Source organism: Carcharhinus amblyrhynchos, chromosome 3 (genome assembly GCF_965287045.1).
Source record: "Carcharhinus amblyrhynchos chromosome 3, sCarAmb.v2.hapA, whole genome shotgun sequence".
NCBI lineage: Eukaryota > Metazoa > Chordata > Chondrichthyes > Carcharhiniformes > Carcharhinidae > Carcharhinus > Carcharhinus amblyrhynchos.
Window position 1 is genome coordinate 130718190 of NC_137326.1, and position 16221 is coordinate 130734410.

The 16221-nt window shown below is 43.9% G+C and overlaps 1 pseudogene across 1 annotated transcript; it reads right to left on the bottom strand.

Annotated features, from left to right (window-relative positions):
* Positions 1-1762: 1762 nt before the first annotated feature.
* On the bottom strand, positions 1763-15980 carry LOC145341555 (succinate receptor 1 pseudogene; annotated as a pseudogene). Its single transcript, XR_013886378.1, has 4 exons — positions 15871-15980; positions 13804-13881; positions 12000-12161; positions 1763-4229 (listed from the first exon to the last, which is right to left on the bottom strand). The product of XR_013886378.1 is annotated as a succinate receptor 1 pseudogene (transcript).
* Between the last annotated feature and the right edge of the window lie 241 nt (positions 15981-16221).

Genomic DNA, 16221 nt, shown 5'->3' on the forward strand with positions numbered 1-16221 from the left:
AGCAGGAAAGAAGCTGTTCTTGAGTCGGCTGCGTGACCTCAGACTTTTGCATCTTTTATCAGGCGGAAGAAGGTGGAAGCGAGTGTGTCTATAGTATGTCCTGGCTAACCACTGTGCCATTGTACCGCTCACATTTGCTCAACAGGCCTGCCATTTCCTTATTTTCCATCACATTATATTGCACATACTCTTTTAAGGGATCCATATTACCACTGGCTACCCAATTTCTCCCAAAATAACCGTAATAATCTTCTGTGTTGATCTTAAAATCCATTGCAATTTTCCTTTCTGGAAGAAAATGTTAATGTCTGGAATAGGTAACCATGTGTTGGCATATCAGTAACCTGGGTTGTCGTGAAAATCCGATTTGTTCACTAATGTCCTTGGAAGGACAGGTATCTGTCTTTCTTCCCCAGTCTGGCCTACTTGTGACTCCAGACTCACAGCAATGAGGCTGTCTCTTAACTACACTCTGAAAAGTCCAGGCAAACCACTCCACTGGATTTGCTCAGGTGTGTTACACCCTTCCCCGAGAGTATCGACACTGTCCCCTGAGCCTTTGGGGTTTACCCTCTGTGCACACACGATGAGACACTTCAAACTCCAAAGTAGATTTCAACACTTGAGGCTGGAAACTGTCTATGCAATGAGGAGGAAACAGGCTTAAGTAGTCCTTGGCATTTCAATCCGTTGCCTACAGGTGGTGATGGGGAAATGTTTTTTGTAAGCTTTATTCCAATTCAATCCAATCAAATCAAATCCAATTCAGAGCCCCAACAAGTTGGGACATTCCCAATCCAAGCTGACAAGACAGGGCTGTCACCTCCTGTCTTGGGTTTGATCTACATGATCCAAGCTGATTGGAGTAGGTGTAACTCCTCCTCCAAGGCTTGATCTCATTTGCATCTTAGTCAAAAGGCTGAGATGCCGCTTTAAAAAATTGCTTCAAATAAAGCTGAAATGTAACCTAATGACTTCATCCAAGTACAGCATGTTGATACTACACTTGATCTTAACCAAAAGGGAAGTGTTTTTCTTTATTCATTTGTGGGACATGGCTGGCCAGCATTTATTATGTGGGTATGCCGGCGTTGGACTGGCGTAAACACAGTAAAAAGTCTGACAACACCAGGTTTTAGTCCAACCTATTTATTTGATAATATACTCACAAGCTTTCGGGGTTAGCCCCTTCGTCAGGTGAATGGAGACTCTCCATTCACCTCCTGGTGTTGTCAGACTTTTTACAGCATTTATTGCCCAAGGACAGTTGAGAGTCAACCACATTACTATGGCTCTGGAGTCACATGTAGGCCAGACGGGCTAAGGATGGCAGATTTCCTCCCCTCAAGGAAATTAGTGAATTAGATTTGTTTTTCCGATAATCAGCAATGCTTTTGTGGTCACCAGGCAATTCTTAATTCCAGATTTTTGTTTTATTGAAGTCAAATTTTACTATCTGCCACGGCAGGATTTGAACCCGGGTCCCACAGAACATTAGCTGAGTTTTGGGATTAATAGTATAGCGATAATGCCACTAGGCCGTTGCCTCCCCATTTACATGGGGGTGGATAGGACTGGCAGCAAAGCCTGTAACTACCAATTGGTCCAGATAGGCAAGAACAAGAAGCAAATTTGCAGACAAAACACAGAACAACATATAACTCGAGACATAAATTCAGTGGGAAGAAACATTTTCTATCCATACAATTGATAAAAGTGATAATTAAATAATAAAGAACAAAGAACAATAAAGCACAGGAAACAGGCCCTTCGGCCCTCCAAACCTGTTCCTCTCATTGGTCCAACAAGACCATTCTCCTGTATCTCTCCATACCCAGTCTGCTCATGTGACTATCCAGATAAGTCTTAAACAATCCCAGTGTCTCTGCCTCCACCGCCCTGCTTGGCAGTGCATTCCAGGCCCCCACCACCCTCTGTGTAAAATATGTCCTTCTGATATCTGAGTTAAATTTTGCCCCCTCTCACCTTGAACCTGTGATCCCTCGTGTTTGTCACCTCCGACCTGGGAAAAAGCTTCCCACTGTTCACCCTATCCATACCCCTCATAATTTTATACGCCTCTATTAGGTCTCCCCTCATTCTCAGTCTTTCCAGGGAGAACAACCCCAGTTTGCCCAATCTCTCCTTGATATTTGAAGTTTATTTATTAGTCGTCACAAGTAGACTTACATTAACAGTACAATGAAGTTACTGTGAAAATCCCCTAGCGGCCACACTCCAGTGCCGTTTGGCGACACTGAGGGAGAATTTAGTATGGCCAATGCAATAACCAACACTTCTTTCAGACTGTGGGAGGAAACTGGAGCACCCGGAGGAAAACCCACGCAGACACGGGGAGGACATACAGACCCACACAGACAGTGACCCAAGCCAAGAATTGGGCCTGGGTCCCTGGCACTGTGAGGCAGCAGTGCTGACCACTGTGCCACCATGCCACAAGTGATGCAGCGATCAGTAACTAAGGCTTTGATATTGGAAACACGTTCTGTGTGAACCTCTTGAAATGTTGCCCGATGAACTAACAAAGCCAGTTTGATTTTCTCTGTAAAGTTAAAGAATTATCTTTGACAATACCTTATCGAACAATGAGAAAAAGAATTCACAATGTATGTCAAAATAACACAAGTCTAATGTCATTATAAATAAATCTGAGGATCCTTCACATCAACCACAAATATTATTTTCTCAGTTGTGTTATCAGCAGGTGCTGGATGCATTTAGCAAACACTGGCATCTTGCCTATTCTTTCTCATCTGAAACTGAATTGGATCCAGTTCAAATTTGAATTGTTTTTTGAAGGAAGTCAGGAGATGGATTACAGTTTCGCCCTGCCCACTCTGCACATTGGTTTCATAATTCTGAGAAAGGATTTCCTCTGTACCGAAAAAGTTATCACGCTGATAGGAGGATGAAGTTCGAGGAAATTCCTGGCGTTAGTTTCCCCATTCTTTCCTCATAGCTCAATTTGGGGCCGCTGGCTAGAAACTAGACGTACGACAGAGCTCACTGCCTTGTGGCTGGGGCCAGTTCCCATGACGACGGGACCAGCAAACTTGAGACCTGGTGTAACGAGTTTGGAAATGTATTCCCGGTGAATCAAGTCAGACAGGCATCCTTAGCCACCAGCAAGTCTCTGAGGCTGTGTAATGAAACTTCAAGCTTTTTGGCCTTTGGGAACTCCACCCTCCAAACTAAAAGCTGGAAAGTCCTACCCCTGCCCAAAACGATGTACCGTTGATATTAGCCCTGCCTTATTTTGCAGGGCACCGTGGCTTTCTCAAGCAGCGAGACTTTATTCTGCTTGTAATGATTTCCCTGAATTTATCTCCGGAGAGAAAGTAGAAGACAGAGTTTGTGATGATGCTGAGGAAAGCCACGGGCCTTGAAATAGTGTAGGCGGCCTTTATACCCTCGACAGTGCAATCCGAGAGGCTGATATTTTCCAGCCTGGATACCATGCGGACATTCCGCATGATGTGGTAAGGAGTGAAAAAGGTGGAGAAAATGACAATTGCCAGTATGACCAGCGTGAGGGGCTTCTCAAGTGTCACACTTCGAGTTCGGTCCTGACTTAGTTTCTTGAGCATGCGCGCGGTTTTCACGCAGAAGACTCCCATGATGCCCATTGGCAGCAGAAAGCCGACAACGGTGAGGCACACATTATAGATCAAGTTGTGGACTGCGTTTCCCGCGCTCGCGTAATCGACGCACTTGATGACGGTGTTGTTATTGTGAGCCGTGGCACCGATGAACGTTAACATGGGCACGACTTCCAGAGTAACAAAGATCCACAAGGCGATGCAGATGACAACGGCAACCCTTTTCTTCTGAAAAATGTGGATCCTCATTGGGTTGCTCACCAGTAGATATCGATCAATGCTAATGCAGACCAGGAACAGCATGCTTAAGTACATGTTCGTGTAGAGAATGTATCGGTTCAGCTTACAGAGGAATTCGCCGAATATCCATTCTTTACCATTGGCATAATAGGCCACAAACATTGGCAGCGTACAGATAAAGACCAGATCCGAAATGGAAAGGTTGAAGAGATAGATATTGCTGCACTTCCATTCCTTCAGACAGAATATGTAGCCACTTATCACAATGGCGTTACCTATTAGTCCTAAGATGAATTCAGTGGAATAGAGTGTTGTGAGGTAATAGGTGTCCAAGATTTCATTGACCTTCGAGCAAGACTCATTCATTTCCTGTAAATAAAAACCAAGTTAGTTGAGACGTAAGAACAAAATTCATAACCTAGGACTATTAACACAAACAATTATCAACATTTTTCCATTTATTTATCTGATCTGGGTAGCACTGTCTAGACTATAATACATTGTCTATAATTTATCGCCTTTGAAAAGCTATCTTCTTGAATAAATCTGACTGGCTTGCTAGGCAATTTCAGACGATAGTTGGGAGGCAGTTAAATTTTCTTTTATTGTTCGTTGATGGGATTTGGGCATCTCTGGCTAGGCCAGTATCTATTGCCTGTCCCTATTTGCCCTTGAAAAATTACTAGAAAGCTGTCCTCCTGAACTGCTGCAGTCCCTGAGGTCTAGGTGCACCCACAGTGCTGTTAGGGAGGGAACTCCAGGGGTGGGATTTTCCGACTGTGCTTGCCCTGAAACCGGAAAATCCCGCCCGATGTCAATAGACCTTTCCATGGTCCTCCCCTCGCCCGCTACGATTCCTGTGGTGGGGTCGAAAGGGAAAATTTGCCCCCAGGATTTGGACCCAGCGACAGCGAAGGAATGGTGATATATTTCCAAGTCAGGATGGTGAGTGATTTGAAGGGGCTCCTCCCAGGTGGCACTGTTCCGGGTATCTGCCAACCTTGTTCTTCAGGGTGATAGTGGATGTAGGTTTGAAAGGTGCTGCCTTAGGAACCTTGGTGAGTTCCTACAGTGCATCTTGTAGCTCGTTTCTTTGACTCCCAAAGGGATTTGTGCCTTTGTCGCTGCCCATGTAAGGTTAGGGCGCAAAATCATGGCCAAAGTCTTGTTTCTGAATGATTAGGTCAGGCTTGGGGTTACTGGCTCATTAAGATAGCTATGATGTGACAATACCATTATATTACAGGTAGCAAGTGGGTGTACCGATAAACACTTACAACTTGCACGTTTACAGAACTTAAAACAAACTTGAAGGATTTGCTCCCTTAAGAGTTTGTTATGTTGATGGTGGAATTCTCACAACACCAGGTTAATGTCCACCAGGCTTATTTGGAATCACAATCTTCTGGAGCTCTGCTCCTTCATCACCAACCATCTGATAAAGGGGCAGCTTTCCAAAAGCTCATGATTCCAAATAAACCTGTTGGACTTTAGCCTGGTGTTGTGAGACTCCTGACTGTGCCCACCCCAATCCAATACCAGCATCTCCACCTTGGGACTAGAGTCGTTATTTTAAAATTTTCCTATTTTGTCTACCCTTGGAAAACACGTTGAACAAGACAAATTACACCGCTTATACTCATAACATTCTCCAGTGCGACAAGTATCTTCATGTTAATATTTTAGAGCTAATGTTTAGTTCTGGGAAGATTAAAGTTTCACTGTAGAAATATTGATGAATATAACTAAAGCAACTTGACATCTATTAACCTTTAAAGATTGAGGCCTTGTTGACTTGAGGGGTTAACAGCTGGAACGGTAAGGGCCATAAAACAACAGCAGGGTTTACCTAGTTGCCCTTGGGAAGCTGGTGGTGAGTTGCCTTCTTGAAGCACTGCAGTCCTTGTTCTGTGGGTTGACCCACAATGCCATTAAGGAGGGAATTCCAGGATTTTGACCCAGAGACCTTGACTGAATGGTGATAGATTTCCAAATCAGGATGGTGAGTGGGTTGGAGGGGAACTTGCAGGTGATGGTGTTCCCATTTATCTGCTGCCCTTGTCCTTCTAGATGGAAGTGGTCATGAGAAAGAGCTGTCTAAGGATCTTTGGTGAATTGCTGCAGTGCATCTTGTAGATGACCATTGCTACTGAGCGATGGTGGTGGAGTGAGTTGATGTTTGCAGATGTGGTGCCTATCAAGCGGGGCTGCTTTGTCCTGGATGGTGTCAAGCTTCTTGAGTGTTGTTGGAGTTGCACTCATCCAGGAAAGTTGGGGGAGGGGGTGGGGTATGCCATCACACTCCTGACTTGTCCAAAGTTTACTTCCACTAAACTTGTGGTCTTTCGTCGTTATATCAAACCTCATACAAAATATGTTCCTATATATCTGGGTTTGTTATCATAGAGTCATAGAATCCCCACAGCATAGAAGGGGGCCATTTGGCCCATCGAGTCTGCACCGACCACAATCCCAGTCAGGCCCTATTCCCATAACCCCTCATATATTCCGTGCTAATCTTTCTGATACTAGGGTTAATGTAGCATGGCCAATCAACCTAACTTACACATCTGGGAGGAAACCAAAGCACCCAGAGGAAACCCACTCAGACATGAGGAGAATGTGCAAACTCTGCACAGACAGTGACCCAAGGCCGAAATTGAACTCGGATCCCTGTGAGGCTGCAGTGTGGACCAATGTGCCACTGTGCCACCCCTGTTATAATGCAACAACCATCCATTCATAACACAAACGAAAGGTTTGTGAGGGATTTCAGGACTCATTTTCTGTCCTTCTCTGATTGTTTGGTTAGAATCTCTGTTGAATTTCCAAAGTCCTGATCAAGGTATTTATTTCCTTTCTTTATATTATTTGCCTTTCTACCATTTTTTTAAAGAAAGGGATGAGATGCAAAGTGAGAATAGAAATGCCTTTCCAAAGAAATGGTTTCATTCCCTATTTTTGTCCACTTCTTCTCACATCATTTTATCTACTTCTATAAGAGAAAATGCTGGAAAATCTCAGCAGGTCTGGCAGTAGGGAGAGAAGAGAGCTGATGTTTCGAGTCCAGATGACCCTTTGTCAAAGCTAAAAGGCTTAGAAATTGGAGACATTTATACTGCAGGATGAGGGAATGAAATATGAGTCATAGCCACAGAAGCAAGGGGAAAGGCTGAGAGGTGCAAATGGCAGCCCGTAGAGAGAATAGAGGGTGTGAATGGTCAAACGGCAGAGAAGCCGAAACCAGAGGGTAAATTGTGATGGATGAAAAAGCGGGGGGAAAGGGGAGATGGATGAGAGTGAGGTAAAATTGAGAAAAAGAGGGAAGAGGGAAACACTCACTGCCATTTCCCTTCCGGGAATTACTCACTGCCACTCCATCTACTTGTTTGTTCTACGCAGGGAAACACTTTCTCTCAATGCGGTTGAATAGCTGATCAAGAGATTAGCTCCATTAAAGGATTAAAGGATTTCACAGAACAGCTGATTAAAGGCGCCATTGATGTCGTTCCTGCTCTTTCCAGCATTCCGTTTCGGAACAAATACAATGGAATGTTTTAAAACGGGAGATTCATCGAAAAGCATTAACTCGCAATTTCTGCTCCCAGAGATGCAGTCAGATAGTCAGGTGATCACAAAATAATCCTCTCTGCCTTGGCAGGGTAGTTTGTTGGAGACAATAGTAACTCTTAATCTGCAAAATCCCTGCCAGGGACTTCCCTTCCACATAATCGGATTACATTTGCAAGCCTCCCCAGACATAAAATGAGCTAGTATTTATTCCTCAATGAACGTCGCTAATAAAAGATTGCCTGCCCAATATCACATGGTTTCTCATAGGCTCTTGTTTGGAGATTGTGATCGCTCCGGGACATCCTGAGGGCATGAAAGGCTCTAAAACAAAATCAAAGGCAAAGAGAAATGCTGCAAGAATGGCACAGCGGCACAGTGGTTAGCACTGCTGCTTCACAATGCCAGGGACCCGGGTTCAATTTTCACCTTGGGTCACTATCTGTTTGGAGTTTTCACATTCTCCCTGTGTCTGTGCGGGTTTCTTCCAGGTGCTCCAGTTTCCTCCCATGGTCCAAAGAAGTGCAGGTTAGGTGGATAGGCCATGTTAAGTTTCCCCTGGGTGCCCCAGGATGTGAGAAGTAGGGTAATTACTGGGTTAATATTGGGTTTAGGGGCTAGGGCCTGGGTAAGATGCTCTGTCAGAGAATCAGTGCAAACATGTTAGGCCAAACAGCCTCCAACTGCACAGTGGGAATTGTATGAGTCTACGTTTTATGGGCGGCACAGTGGCACAGTGATTATCATTGATTCCTCACAGCAACAGGGACCTACCTGGGTTCAAGCCCAGTCTTGGGTGAATGTGCGGAGTTTGTACATTCTACCCGTGTCTGCAAGGGTTTCATCTGGGTACTCTGGTTTCCTCCCACAGTGCAAAGATATGTGGATTAGGTGGATCAGCCATGCTAAATTACCAATTAGTATCCAAAGAGGTGTAGATTCGGGGAATTAGTGGGATAAATGTGTAGGGTTACGGGAATGGGGTTGGCTGGGATGCTCATTCGGAGAGTCTGTGCAGCTTTAATGGACCAAATGGCCTCATTCTGTACTGTGAGAATACTACTACACTATGCTATGGAAATTAGATAGGAACTAAATCAAAATAGTAAAATACTTTACAGGTGCTTTAATGAAAGCATGAAGGCTGTGATGGGAATAGAACCATCAACAAAAGCACAGGATTGTGCCACAGATAACAAAAAAAAGATGGAAGAAATATAAAATAATTATTCAGCTTCGGTACTTAACAGGGAGATATGGCAGGTAGACACGACATTGAATGATGAGATGAGATAAGTGAATTTAAAAGTAAAATTAAAAGGATGTACTATAGGAACTAAATAAAGTGAATGAGGATATAGTCCGCGGGGTCAGCATAATTGCATCCATCTATTTTAAAATAATCTAAGATGTAGCAGAGTAATTACTAAATATATTTACTAATTCATTGCCAAAAGGTGTAGCATCAGAAGACTGATGGATAACAAATGCAATCCCAACATTTAAGAATTTGTTCAGGGATTATATATCAGTCAGTTTAATACTAAAGTCAGGACAAATAATGCAAATGGAGAAAATGGAAAAATATCTAGAAACGAGAAATATAGCGATGACTATTCAGAGTGCTGTTCAAAAGGGAACAGCTCGCTGACTGAGCTGATTGACATGTTCTGAAGAAGTAACAGAGAGCAGACAATGGCAACACAGCAAACCTAATATATCTGGACTTCCAAAAATTATCAATGTGTTCCATGACAGACAAATAAGGTTAGAGAATGTTGAGATAGTAGACAATTAAGTGACAGAATCAGAGAATGTAGTTGAGGCCAAAATGTTGTCTGATTTCAAGAAGAAATTAGATAAAACTCTTGGGGCTAAAGGGATTGAGGGATATGGGGGGAAGGGGGGAGATCAGGGTGTTGAATTTGATGATCAAAATTAATGGCAGAGCAGGCTAGAAGGGCAGAATGGCCTACTCTTGCTTCTTATTTCTAATAGTTATGGTGCAGAAGGCCATTTGGCCCATCGAGTCTGCACCAATCACAATCCCACCCAGGTCCTACCCCCATATCCCCACACATTTACCCGCTAATCCCTCTAATCTATGCGTCTCAGGACACTAAGGGATATTTTAGCATGGCCAAGCAACCTAACCTGCAGATCTTTGGACTGTGGGAGGAAACCGGAGCACCCAGAGGAAACCCATGCAGACACGAGGAGAATGTGCAAACTCCACACAGGCAGTGACCCAGGCTGGGAATCAAACCTAATCGATCATGGCAATCAGCACTGGAAGATTGCACTGTAATCTCACAGCGGGGTGAAACTGAATTTTGGGTCTAGTGCTGAATTTACCTTCCAGCCATTGACCCTGTCTACACTTCCCGCTGCCTCAGCAAAGGACCCCACGCACCCTGGACATTCTCTCTTCTACCTTCTTCCACTGGGAAAAAGATCTGAGGTCATGTACCAACTGACTCAAGAACAGCCTCTTCCCTGCTGCTGTCAGACTTTTGAATGGACTTACTTTGCATTAAGTTGATCTTTCTGTACACCCAAGCTACAACTGTAACACTACATTCTGCACTTTCTCGTTTCCTTCTCTATAAATGGTATGTTTTGTATAGCTTGCAAGAAGCAGTACTTATCATTGTATACTCATATATGTGACAATAATAAATCAAATCAAATAAAATCTAAAGTCAAATCACCTGACATTGATTCCACTGCTGGGGATATGGGAGAATTCTGCCTTTTGAGTTTGCTCTTTCTTCATTTAAGATCATGGCTGAATTTCCAACTCAATTTTATCTTCCTGCCCTACTCTTCAATTTCCTCAATTCCCAAATATCTAATGAACTCTGACTTGAACAGACACTTGAATGGTGAGGGAGTAGCCACTTCTCTGGGGAAGAGAATTCCAAAGGTCCACTGAGTGAAGGAAATTCTCCATATCTCAGTCCTAAACATTGGACTAAAATTACATTTTCCAGCCCTCCTCAGCAGTGAGATCTTCCAGTCCTGCCAATGGCCTGCGGTGCATTCCCCCGCAGGTGGGGGTGCAAAGCACGCAAAACCCGAACAAGTTGTCAGGACTGGAAGATCCCATCAGCTAATGTGGGCCATCTCCACTGGTGGAAAATATGTGATGGGAGGCTAAAATATCCAGCCCTTTTCTCTGAGAATAAATTCTTGAATCTCATTCTGGACTCTGTAACTTCTTAGTGCCCATCTTGTCAAGCCCTGGAAGAATGTTACACAATTTATTGAACTCATCTCCCATTCGTCGACAGTCCTGAGAATATAGATCCCGGTTTACTCTGTCTCTTATCTGACCACCCTCTCATTCCAGGATCCAATCTTTTCCTTCGGAGCACACATCTTTCCTATATTCTGTAACCCAGTGACAAATTTGCAAATCATGAACTGACGTTTGCATCAAGCACTGTTTTTTGTTGAGAATCCAGGAAAATTCTATTCATGTCAAGGCTCAACCTTCCAACACTGATGTTGACAAGATTGAAGGCTGTTTTTTAACTTGACTCTCCAGAGTGTGAAACAGGGTGTTGTTGGCTGGCCTTAGCAAAATCACTCTGTTTCCATTCCAATTGGCTTAATGAAAATTGGGCAGCTTCTATGGTAGTCAGCCCATTGGTGGCACAGCAGTTAACAATGCTGCCTCACAGCACCAGGACCCGGGTTCAATTATAAGGTCATAAAACTATAAGGAATAGGAACAGAATCAGTTCACTTGGCCCATCGATTCTGCTCTGCCATTCAATTATGACTGATATTTTTCTCATCCTCATTCTCCTGCCTTTTCTCCATATCCCCTGATCTCCTTATTAATCAAGAGCATATCTATTTCTGTCTTAAAGACACTCAATGACCTGGCCTCCACAGCCTTCTGTGGCAAAGAGCTCCAGCCTTGGGTGACTGTCTGTGTGAAGTTTGCACATTCTCTGGGTTTCCTCTGGCTGCTGCAGTTACCTCCCATAGTCCGAAGACGTACAAGTTAGTTGGATTGGCAATAGTAAATTCACCATTCGTGTCAGGGGGATTAGCAGGGTAAGTATGTGGGGTTATGGGGATAGGGTCTGGGTGGGATTGTGGTTGGTACAGACTCAATGGCCAAATAGCCTCCTTCTGCACTGTAGGACTCCTATGATTCTAACCTGGATCAGCTACATTTTATGCAGCCGAGAAGCCAAGTTGCCAAGGAACCCTTGTCAAGGGATTAGCACCTGCAGATCGAAATGGTGTCTGCCACTTTCAATGCCTCAGTTCCATCTCCAACAATTTTCTGGTTCAGAGGAAATATGATCAGCCATTCTCACTCCAGGTCCTTACGTTGCACGATTGCTCTGGCCACATGCCCAACACAGAACGCTGTATCAGCCATCAAAGACGTTGTCAGAATCCAGCTTGACAATGGTCAATATAGAGTGCTTACCTTCACTTACATTGGAACAGGAGGAGACCATTCAGCACATTGAGCACATTCCCCCACTCCCCCACAGATCATGGCTAAGCATTTAACCATCTCGGTTAACCATCTGACATCCTTACCTCATCAAAATCTCTTGATCTCACAAAGACGCGAAAGAGAAAAATAACCCAGCGCTGCAGTGTTTTGGTTGGAGTGATTGTATCAGATTTCCTGGACCTTTTGTACTTTCCCGCTGGAAATTCTTGCAGCGAGCACTCTCTGGCTGATTTCGCTCTCCCGTTCTACAACAAGAATGAGAAGAAGGTCCTTCAAAGGTCGCTACTCAGATTAGAAAATTCATTTGATCTGGACATACGGTGGAAATGCCAGTGTTGGACCGGGGGTGGGCACAGTAAGAAGTCTCACAACACCAGGTTAAAGTCCAACAGGTTTTTTTGGAGTCACGAGCTTTAGGCACTCAGCTGATGAAGTAGCAGTGCTCTGAAAGCTCATGATTCCAAATAAAGTTGTTGGACTTTAACCTGATGTGGTGAGACTTCTTCCTGGATTGCTGAAGGAAGTGGGAGTTGCGGAGGACTGGGTCACAATCTTCAAAATACCCTAAGCTATCAGGGTGGTGTCAAAGGATTGGATGATTTTGTAAATGTTACATCTCTGTTTGAACAAAAGGAGATGTATGAATTGGTAATTAAAAGTCCGTCATTGTGGATGGTGGAGGAAATCTATTAAGGCACTAGTTTTAGACAAAATGAAATGATGCTTGGAAAAATATTGGTAAATGGGTTAAATCCAGTGTGAACTTGTTAAGCAATATTTGGCTTGGCTTGATTAAGTTCTTTGATAAAGTAATGGGAAGTGAGTGAGAGTAGTGTGGTTCAGAGAGAGAGGGTTAGGACAGGCTTGATGGGCCAAATAGCCCCCTTCTGCACTGTAGGGATTCTGTGTTTGTATGTTGCCTGACTGTACCACACAAAATTGAATATGGGCAGTGAGGACATAGAATTAAAGTTGACAAAGGGGCGGAAAGCAAAGCACAGATATGAAAGGTTATTTCTAAGAGTAGATTCAAAGTAGAATCATACAGTGCAGAAGGAGGCCATTAGACTCAACGAGTCTGCACTGACCCAGTCCCTATCCCCATAACCCCATGCATGTACCCTCGTTAGTCCCCCTGACTGGCTGCCTGTATAGAATTTGCACATTCTCCCGATGTCGTTGTGGGTTTCTTCCTGGTGCTCTGGTTTCCTCCCACAGTCCAAAAAATGTGCAGGTTAGATTGATTGGTCAGACTAAATTGTCCCTTAGTGTCAGAGGAACCAGCAGGGTAAATGTGTGGAGTTACAAGGAAAGGGTCTGGTTGGGGTTATTATCAGTGCAGGCTTGATGGACCGAATGGCCTCCTTCTGCACGGTAGGTATTCTAAGATTCTAAGGGGCAACTTAGCATGGCCAATCCACCTAATCCACACATCTTTGGGCTGTGGGAGGGAACTGGAGCACCCGGAGGAAACCCAGGCAGATACGGGGAGAACATGCAGACTCCACACAGACAGTTACCCAAGCAAGGAATTGAACCTAAGTCCCTGGCACTGTGAGGCAGCAGTGCTAACCACTGTGCCGCCGTGTGGAGCTATGTTCCGTATGGAGGGAGCTCGGGCCACCACTCTATCTGATGTCAGTTAAAAATCTAAACGTGGCCAGGGGGAATCATTTCAAAGCTACGAAACTATGTAGTAAACAATGAGAATGATAGCAACATACAAACTGACAGATGAAATTGGCTGACGCTTGCCAAATGAAATTTAACGCGGAGACGTGTGAAGTGACTCATTTTTCTAGGAAGAACGAAGAGAGGCGATGCAAAGTAAATGCAACATTTGTTTCACTGGGATATAGGAACGGAAAGACCAGAAGCTTTACTTACACAAGTCTCCGCGGAGAAGATTAGAAGGAAGTCTTCAAAATCTTGAAAGGAAGAATGAGGTTTCGCTGCCAGAAGACCCTGCAAACCAAGGGCTAAAGTGAGTCGCAAAGGAAACAAAGGTGACAGGAGGACAAAGAGAATGTCACGCAGCAAGGTGCAATGATACGGAATGTGCAACACAAAAGGTCAATGGAGGCATATTCACCTATAACTTCCAAACTCAAACACATGAAAAGGAAAAGAAAATGCTGTACTATGGGTTAGAGAAATGGTGGAGAGTTGGAGAAATTAGACAGTTCTGTCTAAGAGCTTTCACAAGTATGATGGGCTGAAGGGCCTTCTTCTCCGCTGTAAAATTCTCTTATGATCCTCTGTGATTCTCAGATCATTCGCTCAAAGAAATTAGTTGAGCAAACCCATCTTTTCCTGTCTGTGCTGCAACACCGTACAAGTTTGCAAGGTTCAAGTTTATTTATGAGCCACATGTTGGCTAACATTAACACTGCAATGAAGTTACTGTGAAAATCCCCTAGTCGCCACGCTCCAGTGGCTGCTTGGGTACACTGAGGGAGAACTTAGCACGGCCAATGCTATTGCAGGCCAGATGAAATCAATAACGAAATACATCAGTGTAACTAGCGGTGGGCGAGAATCCGTGTCTGTGTGTGGTGTCAGGTTCGCAGGTTTTATTAATAGCTTTTTGTTAAATTTGCAGTTGTGCCAATGTCCTAAGGTTACAGTCACTGAATCCGTAAGGTGTGTGGAGAATATACTCTGCACTTTTATTTCGCTGGAACATAAATCATGTAATTATTGAAATTAAAAGAGAAAGAGGTGATTCAGCAAACAGGTTTGATCAGAACTCGATGTGGAAACTATTCGTATGGACACGGTTAGACATGGCTCACTGAAACACGTTCCCCAGCAAGTATACCATGATCGCGATGACTTGGTGACAAGTATAACAGGTGTGTAGTAATTTTCTGTGAGTGTTTTAATTGTCTCTAATAGAATCTCGTTCATATCCCCACACTCTTGTCAGTTTGCTGAGCTTTGAAACAACCTATTCATCATCCTGACTTGGAAATCTATTGCCGTTCCTACGCTGTTAGTGGGTCAAAATCCCTCCCTAAAATTAGAAGCTGGGTATAGAACAACTTAGAACCATACAGTGCAGAAAGAGGCCCTTCAGCCCATCGAGTCTGCACCGACCACAGTCCCAATCCCCGTATCCCTACATATTATACTCTAAAAAATCTACACATCCCTGATTCACTAAGGGGCAATTTCTTAGCATGGCCAATCAACCTCACCCACACACCTTTGGACTGTGGGAGGAAACACACACAGACACAAGGAGAATGTGCAAACTCCACACAGCCAGTGACCCAAGCCGGGAATCGAACCCAGGATCCTGGAGCTGTGAAGCAGCAGTAGCTAACCACTGTGCTACCGTGCCACATTTGTATAATGTCCTGGATGAAATAAAACCTTATTGGGCACCATTTTGCTACCTTAAAGTTTAAAGTTTATTTATTAGTGTCCCAAGTAGACTTACATGGACATTGCAATGCAATTACTGTGAAAATCCCCTAGTCTCCACACTCTGGCGCCTGTTCGGGTACACTGAGGGAGAATTTAGCATGGCCAATGCACATAACCAGCACATCTTTAGGGCTGTGGGAGGAAATTGGAGCGCCCAGAGGAAACCCATACAGACACAGGGAGAACGTGCCAACTCCACACAGACAGTGACCCGAGCCAGGAATCAAATCCAGGTCCCTGGCGCTGTAAGGTAGCAGTGCTAACCACTGTTCTGCACACCATGAGATACCATTCCCAGCACCACCTTATTAGAGATGACAACAAAATATTTCAAACATCACCTTTTCAATCCTCTGAAGACTTACAACACAAAAGCACCCATATGCGACCTGCTTAACACATTGACAAAGAAGCCACAGTCCCCTATAAGCACTTAAAGCATGTGGGCATGAAAATTATTGATACTTTCGGTTGACAAAATTACAATTAATGACTTTCTCACAATGAGAGACACTCACTTACCCTTTAGGATATGTGTCGGTATTTGTAGCCCTTTTGTTGTGTGATGCTACCTGCAGCAGTCCAGGTTTAAAATGAAATGGTATTTCCTGATCAGTGTGATACTGATTCATAAACTGGCTGGTTACCACACTTGCTCTGTTCAATATGGAACATATTGTATTGTGGACCAAAACTTTCCCTTTGATGAAGGTGTGTCACTCACCGTGTAGTTCCCGTCCATTTGTTTCCTGAATTGTTTATAGTTCCGCGAATAATTCTTATAAAATAAATGCAGCGCAGCAACCTTTGTTATGAATCAAAGAGCAAGGAAACAATAGCCAACTTTTATGCAAACAAGCAGAAGAAGGAAAG